This window comes from Pinus tabuliformis, chromosome 9, assembly GCF_031772625.1.
Source record: "Pinus tabuliformis cultivar Carrire ecotype Pingquan chromosome 9, CPIR1, whole genome shotgun sequence".
Classification (NCBI taxonomy): domain Eukaryota; kingdom Viridiplantae; phylum Streptophyta; class Pinopsida; order Pinales; family Pinaceae; genus Pinus; species Pinus tabuliformis.
This window is the reverse complement of record NC_142307.1, coordinates 1,062,935,863-1,062,943,346: the sequence shown is the minus strand read 5'-3', so window position 1 is coordinate 1,062,943,346 and position 7,484 is coordinate 1,062,935,863. Positions and strand designations below refer to the sequence as shown.

General features: G+C 36.5%; 1 pseudogene; it reads right to left on the bottom strand.

Annotated features, from left to right (window-relative positions):
• Window positions 1-5,777: 5,777 nt before the first annotated feature.
• On the bottom strand, window positions 5,778-6,379 carry LOC149152428 (uncharacterized; annotated as a pseudogene).
• Between the last annotated feature and the right edge of the window lie 1,105 nt (window positions 6,380-7,484).

Genomic DNA, 7,484 nt, shown 5'->3' with positions numbered 1-7,484 from the left:
GTTCCCATAGAGTTCAAGCTTATTAAAAAATGAACCCCACCTTCGGTAAATAACCATTGCGATCACGTAATTATCAGCTTTTGAACCTTGGTCGTGTTCTTACCATCACCTCCACTCCTTTTTAGCCGATCATACGCCTCCATTTGATTATTTACCATTTTGAGGAACAACTACGATGAGTGATTCTATTAGCCACCTTCTTTACACTGCCGTGATTGAAAAGTTCCAAACCTTACCTGGAACCAGTTGCAATCCAAAAACATCACTCGTTCCTCAAAAAATGAGTCTCCTTTAAGCTCTTTTCATATGACTCGTAAAATATGAAAAGATTGCCGAGCAATTGGTCTCTCCAACTCGTTAAAGTGATCGAAAGTGCCATCCCTCCTCTAGATTTTAATCTTTTTGGACCTGAGGGATTATTACATAAAAAGATAGAGCGCTTGTCTTGTTCAGCTCGTTAAAACTATCGAAAAGTCATCCCTCTCGTATTATTTTATAATTTTTCGAACTTAAGGGATTACATTACGAAAAAGGACTAGTGGAGTTTCCTTTATGTCCCTTTTTAGACTCTCTAAAATTGAAAAGGACCGAGTTATCTTTGTCATTAAACTCGTTAAAACAATAGCGACAAACTTGTTCATGCAGACAAGAGCGAGTTTCACTGTTGCTAGGCTTGTTAAAACATAGCAATAGGTTTGCCGGAAGGGAAAATTATAGAACAAGCATATGTTATCCTCCTCAAGCTTGACAAAAATAAAAAGGTACTGGTCAGCAATGACTGGGGAAAAAGGGAAGAAAACTTGAATAGCTTCATTGGTAGCAAGTCGCTCTTAAACATGACACTTCCACTCTGTCACCATGATTGAGTCAGGTTGGGTTATTCCATTCACCGGTCATATCACCATTGGTCCACCGTACCATCCATTTTTAGGGTTAACGCTACCAATCCATTTCAGTGTCGTTCATTTGTTCAAGAGAAGTCGCTTAGAGAATTCACCAACCTAACTAACGTCTCATCCGCTGCAATACCTTCACTCTCCATTTTTCATGATTGCCGCCCTGAACCTTGTATAATCAGATCGTTTTCACCTCCACAAAATCATTTTCTCTGTTCCGTGTTATAGATGTGGGATTCATTAAGGCCCTCCTACGATGGGTCACTTCTTGTCGACATCAGCTCATTATCCAAGAAGTTGACTTAGGGACAACCCTTTAAGTACTTTGAAGCTTTCATGCCTCAATGGCAATTTTCTCACTTCCGACAACAAGTTTACATCAATGGCCTTCGAACAAAATATTTTAGGTGGTGTTCGACATCAACTCATACATTCACACCACGTGAATTGTACTGCAGTACCTTGAGGGTCATTATCATTATCGGTGATTCCTCTCGTGCTTGTTAACAACTTACATCATTGGCTGGTAATCAGGTGATTTCTTTCCATGTTCGACATCAGAACATCTTTTCACATGGATCGACTTGTACTTCGGGCGAAGATTGAATGAGTTTGAAGACCACGAATCTAGTTTCATCCATCCGGGCTGTGATATATTCATGAAAATAAAGACATCAAATGTACATCACAGGTGCACAGATAATCATCCAAACTAAAGGATGATGGCTCTACCAGAATCATCAGTCTTCCACACAGATGATTATAGGTCTTATGTACATGAATATGAATTTATAAAGCTGAGCATGGGAATGCCCGCCTCAGCTAGATCATGAAAATATTGTGAAGATAATGTATTGTATTGTATCTTATTACAGGTCACCTTCCAGTTCGGAAAACCTCGGATCCTCATTATAAAGCATTTCAGCCAACATCAAAAGATTTACGAACTCATGCTTTAGGGGGCAACTATTATAGACATATTTGGGCACTGCAACCCCAATCACATATGTCCATAAACCAAGGGCTTCTAAACCCCTAAAAGTTTTGTTTCATACCCTAAAGGAACAAGGTCAGCTGATTACATCATCTCCCAAAAGTTCTCCATGAAAAACTACTCAGAACTGGTCAAAGTTGGACCATACAGACTGCTCCATGCATAGGGTGCGATGCATCTCACCTATTACACATGGGGGGTGTGATGCATACTGGAAATTCCTTCTATAGGGTGTGATGAGTGAGAGCAAACAAATGGCAGAAGCAGTTTGCTAGGTGTAAACCCAGAGAATCTTCTAGAAACTTCTCATATGACACTTGCCTCTTTGAATTCGCCCAGGGATGAGTAAGAGATCATGAAATCTCCAAGTGTAACCAAGAACTATCAGTGAAATGACACTAATCAAAATCCCAGAAGCTGACTCACTCTCCTACAAACATCTATATATGGATCCCTCATCTTATAGATCCAGAGGCTGGAATTTTGTAATTTGCAAGGAAGTGCTATTGGTTTCTCTTTGAAGACATTGTTGGGTGATCTTGCTTTGTATGAGGTGAAGAGGGCTTTCATGCTGGAAGGATGATGCTGGATTAGACATCTTGGTTGTAATCCTCTCTTATACTACTTCTATCAATAAATCTATTTGAGTTTTCCTCCATATGCTTGTATATCTCTGAATCTTGTATTTGTATATGCATTTATATGGTTAATGTACATCTAATCCTACATTGTTTATGGTTATAGATCTCTATGATTTGATGGTATTTTGCTGCCTTGACTCTATAGGTGTTCTTTGAAGCGGGGCAAGTGAGAAAGGAGTGGCGAAAGCTCTATCAAGGGAGAGAGGAAACGAGCAAGGAGACTAGCAAAAGACTGAGGTTGGTACTCTCTGCTTCTCTCTCATCTATCTCTCATAAAGGAAAACACAAGTAACTTTAGTTTGTTTGTTTATGATATAGCTACTCATATTAGTGGGACTAGCAGCTCTGAATGGACACTAGTTTTCCCGATAACAACCGTCGACTCATCGCACGCCCGACTCGTCGCGTTTAAACGAGACCACGCGCACCCAACTCGTCGCACGCCAACCACCGACTCATGGGCTTGAAAAATTTCATTCCAATAAGTGTCATTGGACTCTTATTTCTTATTGTTGCTTCATTATGTTCTCCTTTTTACATGTTTTTTAATATATATTAATTATTTTTATAAATAATAATAATAATACAGTTATAATTTAGTTATTTTTTATGATTTTTTTTTTTTTAATATTGGGAGAGTGAGATGTATATGTAAGTGTCTTGATTACTATTGTGGATTAATTCCTATCAACATTTATCCACCATTTAATTTATATGGAAATGCTTGTATATGAGTTATAAATCAAATGGTAATAAACTTACCACATGATTATCATTCTCACTTTAGCAAGACTTTTCTTCTAACATGTTTAGTTCATTTCCATCATGTGAATGGGCCTTGTACACTTTATGTGTAAACACACACATGATGCCTAAGGGTTCATATGGGTGTATTGCATGAGTATTCTTCATACATGGAAATAAACTTTCTAAAAGGAATTGAAAAGTGCATATGATGGGTGGAAGCATGGGCATCTCAAAGCATGAGGAGAAAAAAAGAGGCCCAAGTTTTTCCATGTTGATATTATCAATTACCAAAGCCTTTTCATACTCATTTCAAGCTACCATCATGTGTTTCATAGGGATTTTATTCTCAATTATTATCACGATCAATTATTTCACCATATGATTGTTATTCTATTAACCTAATTCACAATTCCAATTCAATGTAGCTATTTGGAGCTTAAAATGACACTAATCAACCAAGGAACATTTTGGTACCATTTCAGAGTTTATTTACAATATATGCATGTCCATTTAGATTATAATAAATACATAGATGGAATCTAGAGTATAAAATAAGTTTTGGGTGAATAAATAAAAACAAAAATAACAAAAAGGAAAACATATTGAAAAATTCACTCCTTATGAGAAAATATTCAAAATTTCGTTGCACTTCAACAAGCTTAAACCTTTGTAAATATAGAGAACCTATTAACCTAATCAAAATAAAAAATAAGATCAAAATAAACAATCCCCCAAGGCAAATTTTGAGAAAAAGAGGAACATAAAGTCGACATTGAAATAAATGACCTTCACCATGAGAAATATGTTTTTTGCATGGGTATTTAGAACTTCTTTGTAGCAACGAATTTTTGTGTCTATAAATACTTTGAAATGCCCTCAAATATTAAGGGAAATATGCACAAACTTGACTTACACATTCTTTATTTCATTGGAATTCAAGTTTAACCTTTGACGATAACATGTTCAACCCTCTAAACACATGCACAATTTCAGCATGGGAAGCAGCATGTGAAATTGTTTGGTTGCGCAGAATTTTGCTAAAACTTGGGAATTTTATTAAGTGATGTTCAAAAATCTTCAGCATAATGGCCAACTTTGTTACATCTTCGACACAGAATTTGACTTAAGTCTCTTCCTCTTCCTGAAGTTTGTCCTCTGCCTCTGCTTTGACCTCTATTTTGAGATTGTCCTCTACCTTGAATATTATATCCTTGTCCTTGAAAATTGCCTCTTCCTTGGTTGTTTCCTCTACCTTGAAAATTATTTCTTCCTCCTTTGTTAAAATTGTTTCCTCTGCTTTGGCTTCGACCTCGATTATGTGCTGTTTGATTCTGATTCCATCTGCCTCTTCCTCGAGAACTATCTGTTGATGACTTACTAGTGCTGGCCTCTGTGAGAAAAACATCTTCACCAACTTTCTTCTTCTTCCCAAAAGTTTTATCATGTTGACTCAACATTTCACAAAGCTCATCAAACTTTAGTTTCTCTAATTTCCCAGTTACTTGTAGAGTCTCTAAAAAATGCGTATAGGAAGAAGGAAGCCCAGCAATTACGATTGTGACCATAAAGCTATCATCAATTGCGGGAAAACCAGCATTAATAATTTCTTTCCTGATATTCTTAAGTCTTGAGAGATATTCAAGAACATCTCCGCCTTCAGTTAATCTTTGTTGCAACAATTTTAATTGTAGATCGACTTTCTTTGATTCAGGCTGAGTATCAAAGAGGTCTTTAAAAGTTTTCAAAGCAGTCCATGCATCTATAGCATTTTCTATATGGACATACATTTCATCATTCACAGAAGATTTAATAAGAGCTAAGGCTTTAGCATTCTTGATTTCCCATTTTGCTAGTGCAGCTGCATCTGTGGGTTTATTTGGCTTAACATCTCCATCACATATACCCTACCATAATTCATTGTAAATGAGAGTGCTTTCGATGAGTCGATGCCATGTTTTATATGATTTTGTGCCTTCAAGTTTGTCGGAATCAGAAAACAAATTAATCAACTTAGACATTTTAGCGTTGAAGCGTCGCACCAAGAATCAGAACAGAAATGACAAGATAGTCAGCACAACACACAAAAAACACGATCTATCGGGGCTTGGCCTTGACCCTCGAATAGTCGGCAAAACATGAGACAATTGACTGAGCTTTGCACTTGGCTCTAGTCAATTTCTCAAATTTTTACAAGGCAACTTTCAAAATTTGACTTTTTACAATGGTGCTTTTGCACAATATGGTAAAAAAGAAATTACCCCCCCTCAAAGTAAAATTACTTTGAGTTACAATCTCTCCGAAAACAAATTACAACTAAAGTCTCCTTATTACTCCAAAATTTACAATCCTTAACATTTACAAATATCCCTTATTACTCCACAAAACATAAACTCCAAAATTAAAAAATCATGAGATTTCTTCAAAATACAATATGCATTATATTACAAAAAAAAACTTTATGATCCAAGCTGACAGGCTTCACTCTGGCTTCTTCTGGCTTTACATTGACAGGCTAACAGGCTTCACTCTGGCTTCATAAACAATATTGGCTACAGTATCCCTCTTTATTTGAGTAGCTTCGCCCCTTAAGCCGATGTAATATATTTGGGTTGTTTCAGCTCCAAAATTTTCAGGAAAATGCAAAGTGAGACTTGCCACACCCTGAAATCGAGAATACTTTGTTTGATATTCAAGTTCTCCTTGAGTGTTTTCTGCCAATTCCCATTCCTGAACTGGTGCTATTTCTTGAGCATCTTAAAAATCAATGCCATCCCGATTTATGAACGCTTGCATTCTTGAAGGACTCGTTCCTCCAGTACCACCAATAACAGAAATACTTTTTATCTTTACATCAGACGTGAATGGTATAAAAACAATTAGCTCTGGATCACCATCATTGCTCTCCAAAAACTCAGATGAATTATCCAAACGTTGTTCCCAGCTTTTGAAAATAGACTTTACACTTCCTACCATAGATTCATTTAATGCAGAAACATGGGGCGTGTCAATGTGCTTGTAAAGAGACCATTCGGAGCTGCAGTCTTGGTTCAGTCAGGATCAAATGGGGTTGCTATTTACGTGTCTTCCAATTCAAAATCCATTAGTAAGCTTTCCAGTATTATCAGGAACCAAAAGCATGAAGCAGACACTCAAGCAAGGGAACGGGAAAAAAAAAATGATACTCAGGCAGACAGTTCTTCAAAAACAGCAAAGAAATTTTCGCAGATGGATGATGCGAACTTCTTCAACCCCGGTGATGACCAGTTTAGTAATCTTCACATATTTTTTTTCAAGGGTTTTGTGTGTTTCTACGCGCAGTGGTCGTCATGCCTTATGTTCCACCTCACCAAAGAAATGGAGCAGCAGCAGCTGCTGTGCCATCTTCTTCCGCTTTCGGTAACGCTGGTAGAGCTGCTGATCTAGGCGCCCACAGGCCAGCGGATGGATATTACAATTACAGTGCAGGGAAGAGCTTCGGAAGTAATAAAGATTACGGTACTAGCTTTGGAAATTCGAATAGGCGAGGTTCGGTATATCCAGTCGCGAGTTTCAGGCCAAACAGTGTTGAAGCGGAGCAGTAACAAAAAGTCCAAAAAACAGGGGCAATTTTTGATAATACTAAAAAATGATTTTTAGATTTTAAAAATCTAAAATCAATGATAAAATTTATTTTCTTTTTTAAACAAAAACTGGACAATTTCCATACCAATCATTTGCTGGTCAATTGAATGGAGTTTTCCAGGACTTTGTTGAGCTGGAATATCCTCCTCACATCCACTGCATCATTACTGGAGCTCTGATACCACAATAATGGCAGAAGTGTCCTCAGACACATAATTTTATTAATCAGAAAAACAATTACATAATTGATTTGCAAGAGTTTACACCCGAACAACCAAACACTCTTGCAATGAGCTATTTATAAGCTCCATGTCCTAACTACCTCTAATTATGGATCACTTATTAAATAACAAGTGTCCATTTACATTAAATGCTATTCAAACCAACTAGCTAACTAATCTCCTAAAATAGAGCCTAAAATACGACACATTTGGAGAGTCATATCTTGTTACAACAATATACTAATTTCTAATTGTCTCCATTAAATAATTAATCATTCTAGAATAATAATTATTAATTTAACTTCTTAAATTAATAATTATTTTATTTCAATTTTATAACCTATGATAATAAATTATTTTTGGA